A 21,043-nucleotide genomic window follows, 5' to 3' on the forward strand; every position below is an offset into this window, starting at 1 on the left:
TAAATACATGTTTAGTGTATGAATATTAAATACATGTTTAGTTTATAAATATTAAATACATGTTTAGTGTATAATTAATAAATGCATGTTTAGTGTATTAATATTAAATACATGTTTAGTGTATTAATATTAAATACATGTTTAATGTATAAATACATGTTTAGTGTATTAATATTAAATATATGTTTAGTTTATTAAAATTAAATAGATGTTTTTTGTATTAATATTAAATACATGTTTAGTTTATAAATATTAAATACATGTTTAGTGTATAATTAATAAATGCATGTTTAGTGTATTAATATTAAATACATGTTTAGTGTATAATTAATAAATGCATGTTTAGTGTATGAATATTAAATACATGTTTAGTGTATGAATATTAAATACATGTTTCGTGTATGAATATTAAATACATGTTTGGTGTATAAATATTAAATACACATTTAGTGTATTAATATTAAATACATGTTTAGTGTATGATTATTAAATACATGTTTAGTGTATAAATATTAAATACATGTTTAGTGTATTAATATTAAATACATGTTTAATGTATAAATACATGTTTAGTGTATGAATATTAAATACATGTTTATTTTATAAATATTAAATACATATTTAGTGTATAAATATTAAATACATGTTTAGTGTATAAATATTAAATACATGTTTAGTGTATTAATATTAAATATATGTTTAGTTTATTAAAATTAAATAGATGTTTTTTGTATTAATATTAAATACATGTTTAGTGTATTAATATTAAATACATGTTTTTGTATAAATATTAAATACATGTTTAGTGTATGAATATTAAATACATGTTTCGTGTATGAATATTAAATACATGTTTAGTGTATAAATATTAAATAAATATTTAGTGTATAAATATTAAATACATGTTCAGTGTATGAATATTAAATACATGTTTGGTGTATAAATATTAAATACACGTTTAGTGTATTAATATTAAATACATGTTTAGTGTATTAATATTAAATACATGTTTAGTGTATTAATATTAAATACATGTTTAGTGTATAAATAAATATATATAAATATATATATATATATAGAGAGAGAGAGAGAGAGAGAGAGAGAGAGAGAGAGAGAGAGAGAGAGAGAGAGAGAGAGAGAGAGAGAGAGAGAGCCACAGGAGCAGAGACTGTGAACAACAGGTACCCTGTTTATAATCGACACCTGTGTAATATACATCACTTGTGTTTTTATTCCAGTTTTATTTTGCCAGTGACATTAAGTCATGACCGTGGTTAAGCGTCTGTCGTGTGTGTGTGTGGCCTCTTCAATGCCCAAGATGGCGGTCGCCGTTAGCAATGACTGCTACATGTAAAGCTGATCACTTTCTGTGTGGGTCCAAACCAGGCTAATCCGTGTTTGTAGCTATGTATGCTTAAGACATTGTGGACATAACAAACTGTGTGAATGATGAACCGGCTAAATATTTTGGGATACTGAATGAGCAGTGTGTATTGACGGAAGAGCTAAGCTAATTATTATCCCGCCAGAATGCTCTAGCCCAGGGGTGTCAAACGTCCGGCCCGAGGGCCGCTTAAGGCCCGCTAACAAATTGTATACGGCCCGCAGGATGAGTTAAAGTATAAAAATGTACCTGACATTTTTAAATGAAAGAAACAGCTCTTCTAAATGTGTCCACTGGATGTTGCAATAGCAATTCTTTGTAGATGATGCAACATATGTACAAAATAAAGCACATGATGTTAGTACATCAGTCGAGGAAAATGAGCAAACCACACGAATAACATCCTGTAATTTGACTTTGATATAATTTGTTTTATCTTGAAAGACACCAATGAGTTGACTGATGAACATTATCACATAATGTATTCAGAAAATATAAATAACAACAAACAAAATGATTAACCACAGCATGTCAATGTAAAAAAAAATTTTTACACTTGTTCTATTTTCAAACAATGAAAAACAGTCTGAAGTTGTCTTTATTTTTAAGTTATCGTGCTGTGATTTTACCAGTCCGGCAATTTTTCTCCATGTAACCCCCGATCTAAAGTGAGTTTGACACCTCTGCTCTAGCCATAGGCCGGGGATATCCCCCCCGTTCAAATGTGTTGTGGGTACTAGTGCTGCCGTGATTAGTCGACTAGGAATTCACACGGTTTTGATTGATTGATTGAAACTTTTATTCACAGATTGCACAGTACATATTCCGTACAACTGACCACTAAATGGTAACACCCCAATAAGTTTTTCAACTTGTTTAAGTCTGGGTCCACGTTAATCAATTCATGGTGGGCGAGAGAGAGACATGAGCGTAACGTAGGCGTAACAATTAACACCGCCGCCCTTTATTTCTCTATATTTTCAAGATAGTCAACCATGTAAAGGCCATTTTTTTTTTTAGCCAACGGGTTGTTCTACTATTGACCGCCTATTTATTTTTGTTCTCCCGTCCCAAACGGCTCACTGTAATTCACTTCCACAAGTCTGTGCCCTGCTGGAAAAGCAGATCCACTGAGAACAAGAGAGTATTAAGACACGTTAATACAATTATTCAGTCTGGTTAAATACAGAAACAATAATCATAAACAGGTGTGCGTCAAACGGTCAGTGCAGGTGGAACAAATGAGGTAACCATGGAGACAGAACAAACATGGAAGTGCAACCAGGAACTAAAAGAAATCCAAAACTAACAGAACATAACTAAACAAAACATGATCCGGACCACGGATCGTGGCACACTTATGTTCAAAGGGGTGACTCTACACTAAACACAGTATTTCCATAGCTAATATTACTTGCTAATACTTACCTGTAGGACCTGTTGAGTAAAGTTAACATGTATTTGAGTAAAGTTAACATGTATTTGAGTACTTACCATGAATATGTAGACAAAGTAACTGATATAATACTGAGTATGGTAAGTGTAGCATGTCTGTGTGGTTTAGCCTATATTATTTATATGTAATATAAGGTGTATGAAGTATCTGTTGAAGATAGAGGTGGTGGGAAAAAAATGGATTATTGTCTGCAGCTAAATGCTTTTAGTGAAACTAAATATTTCCATTGTATGTCTCTTGTGTTTCAGGGGAGGATTGAATGCAGTGCAAATATTGCAAATTGGAAAGCTCCAATCAAGAGGTATGGCTGTCATTTATTTATTAACTGTGGTACTTATATGTTCATTGCCCTGTATGGAATAGGTGTAGGAGTGTACGTATTTATTGACACACTGCACTATACCTGCCCTCCCACTCCACTACATGCTCCTCCAACATAAAGCACCCCACTATACCATCAGCCCTGAAATCTCAAGTCAAAAGCTCACATTGTGATTAAAGTTAAATGCCATTGCTCCGCTGATTGTGTTTTTCAGATATCTGAAAAATGTCATGGCATCACCAGCAAAGACCTCCTGAAGACTTTCAATGAGTGCCTTGAGAATTATGTGCCTCGCCTGCTCAGACTGTACCGGGCTAGAAAGGGAGCTATTGGTCAGCAGATAGAAGACTTCCTGGATAAGCTTGATGAACAAGTAAGTGATGGACATGTATCAGTAAAATGGATCTTATCAGTCATTGCTATATGTTCTTAGTTTGTGCTATTTGATAATTATAACAGTTTTTAATTTGCAAAAGTACAAAATGCTTTAGTCTGAAGGCTTGAAGTGTTTTTTTTCCCCTTTTCTTGAGCATGCTACTGGTCAGACTTGCGGTCTACTGGTCATTACTAAAAACAACTTTTGATTTTGCCATTTGTATAAATCCACTATGGCGCTTCACTAATGTACATGCTTATGTCTTCCACTGTATACTCTATAGACATCAGACATTGTGTCTCACCGAAAGATGACAGCACTGAGATGCCTCCCCGTTTTTGTCTGGGACGACACAACTAAGTGTGGAGAGACGCAGCCGACGGGCCGACAGCGGGCGGACAGAGGCGTTCTGGACCAAGATGAAGGCCAGGAGGCGGGGCATGCGGCGTGACGCACGCGGAGCGGCAGGAGGACGGCCATCGGAGTCAGGTGCGTAGGACACACATCTGCTCACAATCTGCGCATCTGCTCCTAGACTTTAAGAGAGGCGAGGGGGGCACGATTGCGAGAGGGAAGACAGGAAAGGAAAGGAAACCACGGCAGCCCGACCACGAGCCCGACGACAGAGAGCAGTCCCCAACGAGTCCCCGCCACAGACGCAGCAGGCGAGCACCAAAGGGTGCAGAGCGACCAGGAAGAGGTGCCAGCGCACTAGAAATGGGTGCGCCCGACTGGCCCGAAGAAAGGTTGTTTGAACCAATAAATGGGAATCAAACCTGCTACGATGCGTCGTGTGTTCAATGTCACAGCAACCCACACGAGGACGGCTGGGAGTTTGTCACATAAGTTTTTCCTGCAGCATTTGGTAAGTAATAATAATAATAGGACATTTACTTGAAAATTAAAAGTAATTTGGCCTAATGTAGCTTCAATGGAATAGTTCAACATTTTCATATTCTAGCTTGTTGCCCTGTTCTCTGGTTTAAGATCCGTCGATAGAAACCATTCCTTTAACTGTGGATGTATTTTTGAAGAAGAATCAGCCAATGTTTCCTCATCGCTTGTTAGATTAGCTCAAATACTGGTAGTCTATTGGTAGCCTGCCTTCGCCAACAGTCAGAAGATAAACTTTACAACTCTATTCCGACGACATGCTGTTAGTTTTAAGTTGCAGAAGAGAAAACGACGTTGCTGATGAATGTCTGTTGAATATAAACTAAATTCACCCTGGCTCACAGTCGGCGGCGGCATACTAACACTTACAATTGACTGCTAGTTTTTGAGCTAAGCTTACTTGCGATGAACAATCTTCGCCTATTCCTTCCAAAATGCACAAACAGTTAAAATGAATGATTTCTGTTGCCTTGCCTTGAACCAGAGAGTGGAGCAACAAGCTAAACAACTATTACTATTTTAACATTTTGAGTAGGATCTGATTGTAGCTGAGATAGGCACCAGCAACCCCCGCGACTCCATAGGGAATAAGCGGTACAAAATGGATGGATGGATGGAGTAGGATCTCATAGCTTATGACAAAGATTTTATGCATAATACACTTTGTGTAGATTTCATTTTGTGCCCAGATTTGTTTTTGAATGCCCAAATGTCATATTCTTTAGCCAATGCATATAATCATAAAGAAAAGTTCTTGCCCCAATTTTTTTTAAATATTTAATGGTTAATGTTCATTTGAAAGTAATTTAAGGGTTTTTTCCATTTTTTTGAACATTGTAAAATTGTAATCGTTCCCAGAAGATCCACACAATGACATCCTTTTGTTGGACCTAACACTCAATCATGCATGTGTTACTTACCCTCAGGAAAGTGACCCTGAAGAAAGAGTGCTCAGAGGCGTGTCTGTTGGCATCCTTACAATCCTTGAAGAAGATGATCCTGCTGTATCACCCAACTTACGGGACTGGGCTGTTGTGTTGGAAGGTTCCATGGTGCTACATGACCTGCCAGACCTCGGTACCGCCTTTGCATACCTCTTTGGCCTACTGTATGCCATCAACATTGATTATCCAAAGGAGATGACGTACACCTTTGAAGCAATTCAGTCTATCTTTTTCCAGCTTGGCTCTCAGTGCGGCCCTGCGATGAGGTGGCGACTTGTCCAGAGTGTACCCTGCCTGCCGCCCAATTGTAGCTGAGATAGGCGCCAGCGCCCCCCGCGACCCCAAAAGGGAATAAGTGGTAGAAAATGGATGGATGGATGGGCTCTCAGTGCTCTCAGTGGACAAGGTCTCTGAAAACAAAGCTTTTGCTGTGACTCTTAATGTGGAAGCCAACCTATGTTTTCTGCCTGTTCTAGTGCGTTGTGGTTGGTGCTCATATAAAACTTCACAGCCAGTGATTTAAAACATGCAAGGCCACACGGAAAACAATTATATTTATTTTCAAAATGAATTTACAATTAAGTCAGATACACCATTTTTTGAAATTTTTTTTTTTCAAAATGTATTTAAAATTGAGTGAGATTCCCAAAACGCCATTATGCCACATAACCCGCCAGAACTCGGTACTGCCATTTGTTATGTAGCATATTGGTATTTTGTGAATCTCACTTAAATGTAGATATATCTTTTTCTTTACATTTAAGTGAAGTTGACAAGAGGTGCATATTCACTGTCAACTGATCAAGTTTGTCAACTCTTCTAATTTACTAAACACATTTTCTCGATCTATGATGATAATTCTATCATCAAATCATTACACAATTATATTGCCTGGCTGCTGTAAAAGCATTCATTTCTTAGCTTTTAACTTTCTTAGCTGGTTTATTCACTTTAAAGAAAATAGCTGGGAAAGTGTCAAGGTCTCTGACACACCCAATTGAACCCTTATGTTAAACATGTTTCTAAATGAGAAATAAACAAGGTTCTGGATATATTTTGATGTCTGCTCTTTATTTTATTTATTCATTCAGCATTTAAAAAAAAAATTATCGCAACATAAATGTTACTTGACTTGTAAAGGAATTTTACTAACTGAAGTAACAAGAATTTCCGAGTTAGTTGAAGGTGAAAATACATGGAATTGAAGCATGAAATTTATTGTTGGTCCGACGTGAATATAATAATTTGGTGAACAAGATCGAGTTGGTAAAACTCTTATCTAAACTTTGAAATCTTAGTTAAGTCAAGAACAGTAGTCAAAGTTCAACAAGAATATATGAGTTAGTTGAAGGTAATAATATATGGAATTGAAGAATGAACTTTATTGTTGGTCCGACGTAAATATAATAATTTGGTGAACAAGAAGATCTGAGTTGACATAACTCTTATCTCAACTAGTTAAGTCAACAATAGTAAAACGCAAAAATCTTGTTGCATCAAGTTACCTTGAAAATGTGTGTTTTCTCAACTTTTTATTTTATTTAAAGTGTACCGGTTTGATGTGCCCAAAACACCTCCATAGGGAGACGTTCGGGTGGCATCCTGAGCAGATGCCCGAACCACCTCATCTGGCTCCTCTCCATGTGGAGGAGCAGCGGCTTTACTTTGAGCTCCTCCCGGATGGCAGAGCTTCTCACCCTATCTCTAAGGGAGAGACCCACCACCCGGCGGAGGAAACTCATTTTGACCACTTTTACCCATGATCTTGTCCTTTTGGTCCTAACCCAAAGCTCATGACTATAGGTGAGGATGGGAACGTAGATCGACCAGTAAATTGAGAGCTTTGCCTTCCGGTTCAGCTCCTTCTTCACCACGTCCGCATTACTGAAGACGCCACACCGTGAACAAGACTCCGAGGTACTTGAACTCCTCCACTTGGGAGCAGGGTCTCCTCCCCAACCCGCAGATGGCACTCCACCCTCTTCCGAATGATAACAATGGACTCGGATTTGGAGGTGCTGATTCCCATCCCAGTCGCTTCACACTCGGCTGTGAACCGATCCAGTGAGAGCTGAAGATCCTGGCCAGATGAAGCCATCGGGACCACATCATCTGCAAAAAACAGAGACCGAATCCAGCAGCCACCAAACCAGATACCCTCAACACCTTGACTGCGCCTAGAAATTATGTCCATGAAAGTTTTGAACAGAATGGGTGACAAAGTCCAACCCTCACTGGAAACGCCACACCGTCCCGTTAATATTATGTATAGTATATCAATATATGTGTATATATACATGAATATACACATGTATGGGATTTATATATATATATATATATATATATATATATATATATATATATATATATATATATATATAAATGGTAAATGTTTGTACTTGTATAGCACTTTTCTACCTCTTTTTAAGGAGCCCAAAGCGCTTTGATAGTATTTCTCCATTCACACACACATTCACACACTGATGGCAGGAGCTGCCATGCAAGGCGCTAACCAGGATCCATCAGGAGCAAGGGTGAAGTGTCTTGCTTAAGGACACAACGGACGTGACTAGAATGGTAGAAGGTGGGGACATATACATATATATATATATATATATATATATATATCTTGATTGGATTATCCAGAGAATAGTGCTCGATACCGTGGTAGAGCGCAATATGTAGGTGTGGGAAAAATCACAAGACTACTTCATCTCTACAGAAGTGTTTCATGAGGGGTTCCCTCAATCATCAGGAGATTTTAATGGAAGCATTCACATACAATGGTTTATATAGGGCACAGAGTGGGTGGGTACAGGCAGGCGTAGGGTGTGGTGATTGGCTCATGTGTTACCTAGGAGGTGTTTCCGTCTGTGGCGGCATGCTGAGATGATTTCACTGTGCTTGTTGAGTGATGACCGGTCTGGGTGATGTATAATAAACAGTTTCTCTTTTAAGCATAGGTTGCATCTTTTATTACCACTGTTGTAAGGTGTGCTGGATGCAAGAGTTTGCCATGTTATTGAATATTCAACATTATTGTCTTTGAGGTTCCAAATGTACTTGCTGAGTTCTGTGGAATATTATATATATATATATATATATATATATATATATATATATATATTATCCAATTGTGGCCCTCGAGTCAAAACGTTTAGAGACTGCACTGGCCTTTCTAGAGCTTTTCAGGTCTTTAGTATTCACATTGAGTTTAAAACATGTTCTACAACCTGTCACTATTTACACTTCACACACCCTCTGTTACGGTGTGGTCGCATCGTGGATGTGGGAGGAGGGCCACCTCTTGATGCCAAAGGACCCGGAGCAAGCAGGATGAAGGTAGGAACTGGTTCTAATATAGAAATCCAAAATAACACATGACAAAAGGGTAAAATAAAGGTGCGCCAAAGCATGGGAAATAAAATGCTAATGTTAGCAAGGGTTGACTTCAAAGTCCAAAGCAGCGCGAGCCGAGCGCGCAGAGGCTAAGCTAAAACTTAGCGAGGAACAAACAAAAGGCTCGGGAGGAAACAACCTAACTGTTGCATTGAGCAAGCAAAACGTCCAGAATGAATTCAGGTAGCAGGCGGACTTAAATACTAACACAACAATCAAAAGCAGGTGTGCGTCCGAAAGTAAGAGCAGGTGGAGCGAATGAAGTAGCCATGGTGACAAAAACAAACAAGGAAGTGCTCAAACAATGGGATCGGTGGAGTCCAAACATAATAAGAAAATACACAAAAGCAAATAACAAATGAATCGTAACACGTGGCCATCTCCACCTCTCCAATGTCCTTCTTTCAACCATTAACCAGTGTCATCACACTAATATCCTTCATGTCTTCATCTGACTTCAATTCATATATAATCTTGCAATTATCCACCATCATCTTTTCCCACCTTTCTACTCTTTTAGTGCGCTACTTTCCTTCATGACCTCCTGTCCCCTTCTTTCCTCTCTCCCCTCTGTTCCTATCCACGTCCATACCTTCCTCATACATCCCCTCCTTATCCACTTCCATCTCTTTTTAACCAGCTACCAGAAATCCAGAGCTGGGTAATGGAGAAGTTTTGTGAAATAATAATAAAAAAATATTCACCTAAAAGCAAAAATAAAAATGAACTAAATCTCCTCTGTTCTGTACATCATTGTCCAAGTGACATTATATTGTCATCTTCCTCTTTATGCCATTTCTTCAAGGTGATGTTATGTATCGACAAGGGGGAAGGAGACCGCACAACAACAGGAGGTATAGCTCAACGGGTTTATTGAGTCTTTAATGAATACGTGGAGTGTGTATGCAACTATGTGTGTGGATGTTAGACTATGTGTGGAAATTAAAGGGGAACATTATCACCAGACTTATGTAAGTGTCAATATATACCTTGATGGTGCAGAAAAAAAGACCATACATTTTTTTAACCGGTTTCCGAACTCTAAATGGGTGAATTTTGGCCAATTAAACGCCTTTCTGTTTATCAATCAATCAATCAATGTTTACTTATATAGCCCTAAATCACTAGTGTCTCAAAGGGCTGCACAAACCACCACGACATCCTCGGTAGGCCCACATAAGGGCAAGGAAAACTCACACCCAGTGGGACATCGGTGACAATAATGACCCAGTGGGACGTCGGTGACAATAATGACTATGAGAACCTTAGAGAGGAGGAAAGCAATGGATGTCGAGCGGGTCTAACATGATACTGTGAAAGTTCAATCCACAATGGATCCAACACAGTCGCGAGAGTCCAGTCCAAAGCGGATCCAACACAGCAGCGAGAGTCCCGTTCACAGCGGAGCCAGCAGGAAACCATCCCAAGCGGAGGCGGATCAGCAGCGCAGAGATGTCCCCAGCCGATACACAGGCAAGCAGTACATGGCCACCGGATCGGACCGGACCCCCTCCACAGGGGAGAGTGGGACATAGAAGAAAAATAAAAGAAACAGCAGATCAACTGGTCTAAAAAGGGAGTCTATTTAAAGGCTAGAGTATACAAATGAGTTTTAAGGTGAGACTTAAATGCTTCTACTGAGGTGGGACGTCGCTCTATGGTGAACTTAACATCGCCGAGGTAATAAAGCCGCCATTTTAATTTTCAACACATTGCAAACATTGGGTCTCAGCTCTGTTATTTTCCGTTTTTTTGACAATTTTTTGGAACCTTGGAGACATCATGCCTCGTCGGTGTGTTGTTGGAGGGTGTAACAACACTAACAGGGAGGGATTCAAGTTGCACCACTGGCCCGAAGATGCGAAAGTGGCAAGAAATCTGCTGCCAGACCCCCATTGAATGTGCCGGAGTGTCTGCACATTTTACCGGCGATGCTAAGGGAGACATGGCACAGAGATGTATGGATAACCTGCAGATGCATTTGCAAAGATAAAGTCAACGAAATCACAAAGGTGAGTTTTGTTGATGTTGTTTACTTATGTGCTAATCAGACATATTTGGTCGCAGCGTGACTGCCAGCTAATCGATGCTAACATGCTATGCTAATCAATGCTAATCAATGCTAACATGCTATTTACCGGCGGTGCTAAAGCAGACATGGCACAGAGATGTATGGATAATCTGCAGATGCATTTGCAACAATATTACGTTTCCTTCCACCCACATTTAATGCGAAAAAAACACTTACCAATCGACGGATTTAAGTTGCTCCAGTGTCACAAGATGGGAAAGTCCTGATAGTTTGGTCCGCACATTTTACCGGCAATGCTAACGCAGCTATTCGGCCATGCTATGGTTATGAGTAGCGTCAATAGCTATTCGCTCAATAGCTTCAGTTTTTATCTCAATACTTTTATACTCCAACCATCTGTTTCAATACATGCGTAATCTGTTGAATCGCGTAAGCCGCTGAAATCAGAGTCTGAATCCAAGCTAATGTCGCTATATCTTGCTGTGATATTCGTCATGGTTTGTTTGTATTGGCAGCACTGTATGACGTCACAGGAAAATGAACAGTGTCAAGGCAAGGAGCGAAAAAAAGGCACTTTGAAGCTTTTTTTAGGGATATTCCGGGACCGGTAAAATTTTGAAAAAAACAAGCCACTGAGAACTGATTTTTATTGTTTTTAACCCTTTTGAAATTGTGATAATGTTCCCCTTTAACACAATGTGAATTACCGTGGGTTTGTTGAAGGTGTGTGTTGGTTGTGGCAGCGTCCAAGTCCAGAGAGGAAGATCCCAAAGGGTTCGTGATCCAAGCAAGGTCCGTGGGGCAGGAGAGAAGCGTCCGAGGTCCAAATCCGGGTGTGGGGTCGAGAATCAAGGGAGGCAATCAGAATCCGGGTAGAAGTGCAAGGCGACGACTGAGGCACGAAGGCTGTGGGAACAGGAGAAGACAAAAGGACAAAATCAGGGCCAGGCACAAGGAAGGCAACAACAGGCAAGAGAGAAAGCACAAGAGGGGAGCCAGAGACGCGAGAACTTACTGTAACCAGGGCTACGTTCCCACGAGAAGCAGTCAGCGACGAAGCTCTTTATTCTGTCGCCTCTCATTAGTCCCAGGTGTGTCGTTGGTAGATTGCCACCTGCTGTGTCGGCGCGGTCTGCGCAACGAGCATGGGGGCGTGTCCTGCTTGGCTCACAATGGAGCCTCTTGGTGTTCCCACAGCAGACAGTGTGTGTGCCATGACAGGTGACAGAAAAACATGATACAACCTGCCTATCATGTGATTCTACCATGTTGGCAAAATACAAACACACAATATATTGACATATATAACACATAAAACATGGAATTAGAAGTGAACAGTACCCATCCCTACCAGCAAGTGTTGTTGTACTGGAAACTAATTTACAAACACAACTTCATCACACACAATGACACCATACGTGAAAGTGTGCTGTCCTCTCTCTGAATAAGTCATACACACACAGGAAATAATGTACCACATGCCAGCTTCCACACAGTAGTACTAGTGATGAGCTCCCCCTGCTGGTGAACAATATTTACTGTGAGTTTCACATTCATCTTTAGAGACATGTCTGTCATAAAAGAAGCATGAGCACAGTCAACATGTTGGCCAAGAAAGATGACATCTGTTTTACTTTCATTTAGATAGTGTCACCACAGTTAAACTGGGAAGAAGTAATCAGATTACTGACTACACCTTCAAAAGATAACTTGTTTACATTATTAATAATGGATTATATTAATTTACTGCATTTCTAGACACTCAAATTGTGTTAAGAGTGAGAACTGAGAAGGCATCATTCTTGCAGTCCACACATTCAATCAAAATCAGTTCACGGGTATATAGTATGCACCTGCCTAGAATTATTGCCGGGTCAAACTTGTTTCGCAAACTATTCAGCGCGTGCTTAGCATTACCGCCGGCTCAGGATGAACCCCGAGTCAAACTCGCTTCGCCAAATAATTAGCATATGCCTAGAATTTCCGCCGGGTCAAACTCGTCACGTCACGAGTGACACTTCACCTGTCATCATTTTCAAAATGGAGGAGACTGATTTCAATAATTTGAAATCGCATAAAGGGAAGACGATTAAGAGCTATTCAGTAGGATTTAAGGTCCAAGCTATTGAATATGCTAAAAAGAACAGTAAGCAGCTATGTTTTATTAATATACCGTAGCTGCGTGTGTCAAATATGAGTCATTAAATGACTCCCGCCTCCTGGTGATAGAGGGCGCTACTGATCCTTCTTGCGACTACTCGGCTGCAGAAGAAGTGACAACAAGCAGCAAGAGTGAGCAGCGTGTGTTTATTTTTTCCTCTCGCTTGCACTTTTAACATGGAGGATTACATATATCTAAAATAAAACAGTTTTCTAAACTGGACTTTCAATCGAAGCAGGAGGTAATAAAGGAAAATCTCCATCGAGACAGAGAGACTTTTAAAACTGAAGACAGATAAGGAAGACTTCTATAAACAAGTTATCGATGCTTTTGATCAGAAGGAGCTGCGCATGGACTTCATTTATAAGTAAAGGTAAGACCATAATAACGTTTTTTTTTATTAAATGTGATTTTCATGATGGCATCCTTACATCACACTCAAATTTTTAAGCGCAGGACTAGTTTCACCGCATGCCTTCTGTAAATGCCGGAGTGAGAAGAGGTTTTAAAATAATTAGCGCATGCTTGCCTTTACCGCATGCCTTTGGTAAACGACGGTGTGAGAAGAGGTTTTAAATTAATTATCACCCCGATGGAAATTCAAGGAAATACGGTACTTTATTTAATCCCCAAGGGGAAGTTAAAATTTTCAGCAATATGGTAAGCTACATTTAATAATAATAATAATAATAATAATAATAAGTAGATGAGGCAATTGTTCAAGGAATTGTGTGTGAATGCTGCAATGCTGAAATTGAACTGAAATGCTGACAGAATGTAGTATGAATGTAAGAATAGTTTGAATGTTGGAATGGCTTAAATGTTGAAGAGTTTAAATTTCCAGGAAAACCGGAATTTGGTTTGGAACTTGGGAAAGTGTGAGTTTGAATGTCCAGGATGAGTGGAATGTGTTGATGTTGGAATGGTTTGAATAGGTTGAAAAATGTGGGGATGGTGCAACATGGAAAAGTGTCACTCAGGTGGGTGTACGCATGTGTGGAAGGTACGTAGACACAGAAAACTCCCCCACAAGCATGTTTGTGTGATGGATAGAAATATTTCAAGTCAATGTCCAGAGGTATTAAAACATTAGTCAATCAATCAAACAAACGGTCAATGAACTTTGCAGTCATGGATACACTGTGTGTTTATTTTCTCCGGCTGCGGCTCTCAAACTGCAAACAAAAGGTCTTCTTTTGTTCGTTTGGTCTGAAAGCGTAAAAAAGTGCTGCCTTGATACGGCACAAATAAAGCGGGTCTGGGGGCCCAAACGTTGCCATTCTTTTGTGAGTGTAGGCGTGTAGTCCTTATGTGACATCATCATGTCATGTTCATGAGGAAGCTGAGCTTGTTTCATACACGACTCCCCTCAGCCGTCTCCACTCCAACACACATGAGCAGCTAACTTGGCTAACATTAGCAGGTGACTTATGAGAAAATTCTTACAACTCTTCTTCTCTGACCTTCCCAAAGTAATAATCCAATCAATAATCACTTAACTCAACAAAAAAAGGCATATTATTTCAACAATCTGCGATGATGTAACGACTTTCCAGGGTGTATGCCGCCTTCCGCCCGATTGTAGCTGAGATAGGCGCCAGCGCCCCTCGCGACCCCAAAAGGGAATAAGCGGTAGGAAATGGATGGATGGATTATTTCAACAATGACTTCCGTTGTCACAGAATTGGCTAATATAACAAAATCTGCTTTTCATTGCACAATATCAGGGAAATTGACATCAATGTAAGAGCAATGTTGTCATTCTTAGAAGAAGCAACATTTGTTAGGGAAAATAATGCCTTGCCGGTAAGGTCTAATCAGGTGTACTGGAGAGGAGCCTAAGCCAGATAGTCGAACCTCGGATTCAGGAGGAACAGTGTGGTTTTCGTCCTGGTCGTGGAACTGTGGACCAGCTTTATACTCTGGGCAGGGTCCTTGAGGGTACATGGGAGTTTGCCCAACCAGTCTACATGTGTTTTGTGGGCTTGGAGAAGGCATTCGACCGTGTCCCTCGGGAAGTCCTGTGGGGAGTGCTCAGAGAGTATGGGGTATAGGACTGTCTTATTGTGGCGGTCCGCTCCCTGTATGATCAGTGTCAGAGCTTGGTCCGCATTGCGGGCAGTAAGTCGGACCCGTTTCCAGTGAGGGTTGGACTCCGCCAAGGCTGCCCTTTGTTACCGATTCTGTTCGTAACTTTTATGGATATAATTTGTAGGCGCAGTCAGGGCGTTGAGGGGATCTGGTTTGGTGGCAGCAGGATTAGGTCTCTGCTTTTTGCAGATGATGTGGTCCTGATGGCTTCATCTGGCCAAGATCTTCAGCTCTCACTGGATCGGTTTGCAGCAGAGTGTGAAGCGACTGGGATGGGAATCAGCACCTCCAAGTCCATGGTTCTCGTCCGGAAAAGGGTGGAGTGCCATCTCCGGGTTGGGGAGGAGATCTTCCCCCAAGTGGAGGACTTCAAGTACCTAGGAGACTTGTCCACGAGTGAGGGAAGAGGGAATCGTGAGATCGACAGGCGAATCGGTGCGGCGTTTTCAGTAATGCGGACGCTGTATCGATCCGTTGTGATGAAGAAGGTGCTGAGCCGGAAGGCAAAACTCTCTTTATTGGTCACTCTACGGTCCATCCTCACTTATGGTCATGAGCTTTGGGTTAAGACAAGATCACGGGTACAAAATTAGCTTCTTTCGCCGGGTGCCGGGGCTCTCCCTTAGAGATAGGGTGAGAAGCTCTGTCATCTAGGAGGGACGGCGTGGCACAGTGGAAGAGTGGCCATGCGCAACCCAAGGTCCCTGGTTCAATCCCCACATAGTACCAACCTCGTCACGTCCGTTGTGTCCCGAGCAAGACACTTCACCCTTGCTCCTGATGGGTGCTGCTTATCGTCTTGCATGGCAGCTCCCTCAATCAGTGTGTGAATGTGTGTGTGAATGGGTAAATGTGGAAGTAGTGTCAAAGCGCTTTGAGTACCTTGAAGGTAGAAAAGCGCTATACAAGTACAACCCATCTATCATTTATAACTCAAAGTAAAGCCGCTGCTCCTCCACATGGAGAGGAGCCAGATGAGGTGGTTTGGCCATCTGGTCAGGATGCCACCCAAACGCCTCACTCGGTAGGATGTCACGGGGAAGACCCAGGACACTTTGGAAAGACTATGTCTCCCGGCTGGCCTGGGAATGCCTCCGGATCCCCCGGGAGGAGTTGGATGAAGTGGCTGGGAAGAGGGAAGTCTGGGCTTCACTGCTTAGGCTGCTGCCCCCGGAAAATAATGTGTTCTGGACCACTCATTCATCCTTTAAACACGCGGTCATTCAAAATAGCGACTAAACTACGAAGCTAAAGCTAGCAGGGAAAATTCATAAACGCACAACACATCTCATCTGCTTGTGTTGTTGTGAACGACATCATCAATGTTGGAATAATGTACAAAGAGGACAGTACTCGCAACTGTCGCCTCCACACATCGTTTTGAGAACAGCAACACACTTCCCCCTTCACAATAATAGGTCTGACTGCGCTAACAAAATAAAGTTTTTTTTAAAAAAAGCACCTTAAACAAGCGTAATGAACTTATTGATGCATTTACACAATTATTATGCTTTGACCCAAAGTACGGGTCAAAATTGTCTAAAGATTTATTGCACGAAATAAATGTGAGCGATTCTGCATTTAATAAACAAACTGGAAATAAAATTGCATTGGCCTTGGTGCCCTAAAATATGAACCCTCCTTTAAGGCAACACTTGTCTTGACCTTAAAAAGTAAAAATTTGAGCCCTGTCTATAATGTCCCATCCATCCATCCATGTTCTACCGCTTGTCCCTTTTGGACTCACAGGTGGGCGGAAGGCGGGGTACACGCTGGAAAATTCCATAAAACCTTTACACTATTTATTTAAAATGTGTCCTAATTAAAATGTATCCTCCAGTTTGTGGCTATTAAAAGACATATTTCAAGAGGATATGCATTTTTACAGCATGTTTTAAAGAGATAGCATTTAAAAAGCATTTGGGACGGCGTGGCGCAGTGGGATAGTGGCCGTGCGCAACCCGAGCGTCCCTGGTTCAATTCCCACCTAGTACCAACCTCGTCACGTCCGTTGTGTCCTGAGCAAGACACTTCACCCTTGCTCCTGATGGGTGCTGGTTGGCGCCTTGCATGGCAGCTCCCTCCATCAGTGTGTGAATGGGTAAATGTGGAAGTAGTGTCAAAGCGCTTTGAGTACCTTGAAGGTAGAAAAGCGCTATACAAGTACAACCCATTTATCATTTATTTATTTAAAAAAATTACTTCTGGCTATATTATATTGATCAACTAATTCTTATTAGTGAGCAGAATAGAGGCGCTCTCATTGACTCCATTGTGAGAATTAGGATAGTCAAGATTGTGCTAATGTTTGTTTAGGACTTAGAATGCATAAAATATAAAAACATGTTATTGTCTTACATATGGATTGTGAATGACAGGCAAAATAAAAAAAATCAGATCCCCTTTGATAATTGTTCTACGTCCTGTGAAAGGGCTGATGCTGTGGTGAACGTGAGAAAATAAGTAAATGTCGGGAAAATAAAAATTTCAGCAGAAATGGCTGGCAAACGTTTTAAAACCTGCTTAGAGATTGTTTGTAGTAAACCCAGAGAGGCATGTGTGTGTTATAAAATGATGGTAGAATTACCTTTATTATTTGGGTTTAGGGGGCCATGTCATGGAGCTCGTCCACAGCACATCTCTGACTTGTTCCACCACTGACAGTTTGTAGTACAAATGGACTGGGATATGTAACTCATCTTTAGTAGTTACATTCCACAGAACACCGAGAACCACGTGGTTGCAAGACCACGTTGCAAGTAGCAGACGGAATGCATCATCCTCACAAGACAACACAACTTCTTATACACAATATATTAAGCATAGTGTTATTCATCAAATATAAAGTTAGTAAAGATGTGAGAGTAAGAAGTCAACAAACCTGTTCTGTGTAACACAACTTGATGTTTCTTGAAAACAGCGTCCAGTAGTTGATGTTGTCGCTCCTTCTCCTCTTTTGTTGGACAAAGTTCCTCCTCATACTTTGCTATCATTCTTTCGCACATTTTCACACAAACACAACACTTTACTCTCACACTTGATCTCTACTTAGCGACGTGTTGATAACTTCTGTGTCTTCTGTTAGCAGCTAACAAGCTAAGCTAACTAGCGAGCTAAGCTAACTAACAAGCAAAGATAGCACGAGAAGCGGCACAGTGCTTCTAGCGCATCGAGACCACTTTATCCTTAAATAAAGAATCAAAGATATATTTTATGCGCCGTAAATATTATAAACTGGATAACAAATAATAAGACTGACTTATTAGCGTCCTGCACACTTGGCACACTTGACGTTACAAGGCAGTACTGCTCTCTTCTGCTGCCTTCCGTTTACACCGGAAGCTGGGAATGACGTCACAGCCGAGTGGACGAAGAGGTAGCTCTATATAAGATATTGCCTGCTGTCACTGTTACCATGCTTTTATAACCTGTAATATTTGTTTGAATAACAATGTGAAATAAAAGAATGTCTTGTTTTTCAAAAATAAATTCAAAGTATATCAAACAAAGCTTTAATGTTGGGGTTCAGTGGCGCCCCCGTGCGACATTCATTGCAATGACAAGAGTGAAAGTGTTAGAAATTGTAGCGATATTACTGCCAGATTCCACATGTTTTTATTGTTGTTCCCTTTTTCTCCTAGATAATCTATTTTCCTACAAAACATTAATAAAACATTCAAATATCACAGAACGTGATGTCGCAGGAAATCAGATAAAACAAATTGTAAATGCAGGAAGTGACGTAATCTTCGAGCATGCGTGGACCAATCGTGTCGTGAATTTATATCCATTTTTAAAAAGTGTGAAATATTTGCTCTCATACACAAAAGTGTCTTTCTTAAAGTGAAATCCAAATTCTATCATTGTGTTAATGATTTGAATTTATTAATTCAATCTTGGAAGATTGTACAAAATAGAAAAAGCCCTTATTATATTTACTGAAATAGTTTAAGTTTATCATTTATTTATATATATTTTATTTTAATCTTATTCGAATGGTCTCTCATTTTTACTTTTACTTTCTTTAACGGGTTTTGTTTGTAAGAGGATTGGATTTAATGTGATGTTTTTTATATTGCTGTGTAAAATATTGAAAAAATATTGACTCATATTGTATTGAAAGTACCTTAATGTGTCTAAACATTGTTTATGTGTGTTTAATTGTTCAATAAGAAAATAAAATAAATACTCAGAAGTAGAACTGGTTAGCAAATAAACTCTTATGTTAACATAAGACATGTTGAATTCATATTACATGACATTATATAAATATGTATATTAAATATAATTTGAATAGTTGGCAAGTAAACAAAATGCATTTGCCATACCTAATTGTATTATATCAATTATAACTCAACCCCACACTTTACAACATGTATTCACACTTTGTTGTGTGAAAATATTTTACACAAACTTACATTCAATTATAGTAATGATTATAATATAATAAGATATAAAACAATGTGTGTTCTGGATCTAAATTAATTCATGGAAAATAAATTGATAAACAATTAATCTTTTTTACCTGGAAACTTATCTCCTTAAGTGTGCAAATAAAGTCTTACGTATTACTTGTATTACATTTGAATAGAACCTTATTGAGCATATTAACAAGATTATGTTAGAAAATGTGCTGAGTATGAAAAAAGTCATTTTGAATATGCGTACAGGATGTTGAATGACAATGATCTTCACCCACCATAAATAAACAAATCAGGAAGATTGGAGCATGTGGAAGGAAGTTATGACTGTTATAATTTCCCACCACAAGGGGGCGATTTAGGTGTCAATATCAATGACTAGTCATGATCAGACCCCGACCTAAAGGCCTACTGAAAGCCACTACTAGCCACCACGCAGTCTGATAGTTTATATATCAATGATGAAATATTAACATTGCAACACATGCCAATACGGCCGCTTTAGTTTACTAAATTGCAATTTAAAATTTCCCGGGAGTTTTTTCCTGAAAACGCCACGTAATGATGACGTGTATGCTTGACGTCACAGACTGTTAGGAAATATGAGCGCTGCAACACACACACACACACACACACACACACACACACACACACACACACACACACACACACACACACACACACACACACACACACACACACACACAGCTAAAAGTCGTCTGCTTTAATCGCATAATTACACAGTATTTTGGACGTCTGTGTTGCTGAATCTTTTGCAATTTGTTCAATTAATATTGTTGAAGTCAAAGTAGAAAAATGGAGTTGGGAAACTGTAGCCTTTAGCCACACAAACACACGGTGATTCCTTGTTTAAAATTCACAGAGGTGAAACTTTACTATGGATCACAGCGAACATGGATCCCGACCCAATGTCAACCAGCAGGTTTCGGTGAGAAAATTGTGGTAAAAAGTCTCTTCTTAGGTCAGCTTCTGCCGCCCATAAAGCAGCCGTCGACTTCCCTGAGACACTGGCGTCAACACACCCGTGAACACACACATCTGACTATCAGGTACTGTTAAACTCACTAAAACACTAGCAACACAATAGAAAGATAAGGGATTTCCCAGAATTGTCTAAGTAAATGTGTTTAAAAACATCTGAATCCGTCCCAATGCAATCGCGTTTTTTTTTAAACTTTTTTTTTTTTTTTTTCTTGTCGGTCGCTATCAATATCCTCAAACACGAACCTTGCTCCTCTCTGAGCTGCCACCTTACCGTGGTAGAGGAGTTTGCGTGTCCCAATGATCCTAGGAGCTATGTTGTCTGGGGGTTTTATGCCCCCTGGTAGGGTCTCCCAAGACAAACAGGTCCTAGGTGAGTGATCAGACAAAGAGCAGCTCAAAGACTTCTATGGAATTACAACAAAATGAACTCAGATTTCCCTCGCCCGGACGCGGGTCACCGGGGCCCCGCTCTGGAGCCAGGCTCGGAGTTGGGGCACGATTGCGAGCGCCTGGTGGCTGGGCCTGTCCCCGTGGGGCCCGGCCGGGCACAGCCCGAAG

At 40.1% G+C, this 21,043-nt stretch overlaps 1 protein-coding gene across 3 annotated transcripts in view; it reads right to left on the reverse strand.

The window, feature by feature from the left end:
- The window catches only part of LOC133546479 (gastrula zinc finger protein XlCGF17.1-like), a 44,793-nt gene extending 26,380 nt beyond the window's left edge, over positions 1-18,413 (reverse strand). Inside the window, exons 1-2 of one of the 3 annotated variants that reach the window (XM_061892249.1) lie at positions 18,338-18,413; positions 17,941-18,053 (exon numbers count right to left, since the gene is read on the reverse strand). The gene's annotated coding sequence lies outside the window, so the exon portion shown is untranslated. Of the gene's footprint in view, positions 1-17,940; positions 18,280-18,318 lie in introns of those variants that run through there. The other 2 variants (XM_061892250.1, XM_061892248.1) reach the window with 2 other exon arrangements.
- Positions 18,414-21,043: the final 2,630 nt, after the last annotated feature.

This window comes from Nerophis ophidion, unplaced genomic scaffold (genome assembly GCF_033978795.1).
Source record: "Nerophis ophidion isolate RoL-2023_Sa unplaced genomic scaffold, RoL_Noph_v1.0 HiC_scaffold_30, whole genome shotgun sequence".
NCBI classification, from domain to species: domain Eukaryota; kingdom Metazoa; phylum Chordata; class Actinopteri; order Syngnathiformes; family Syngnathidae; genus Nerophis; species Nerophis ophidion.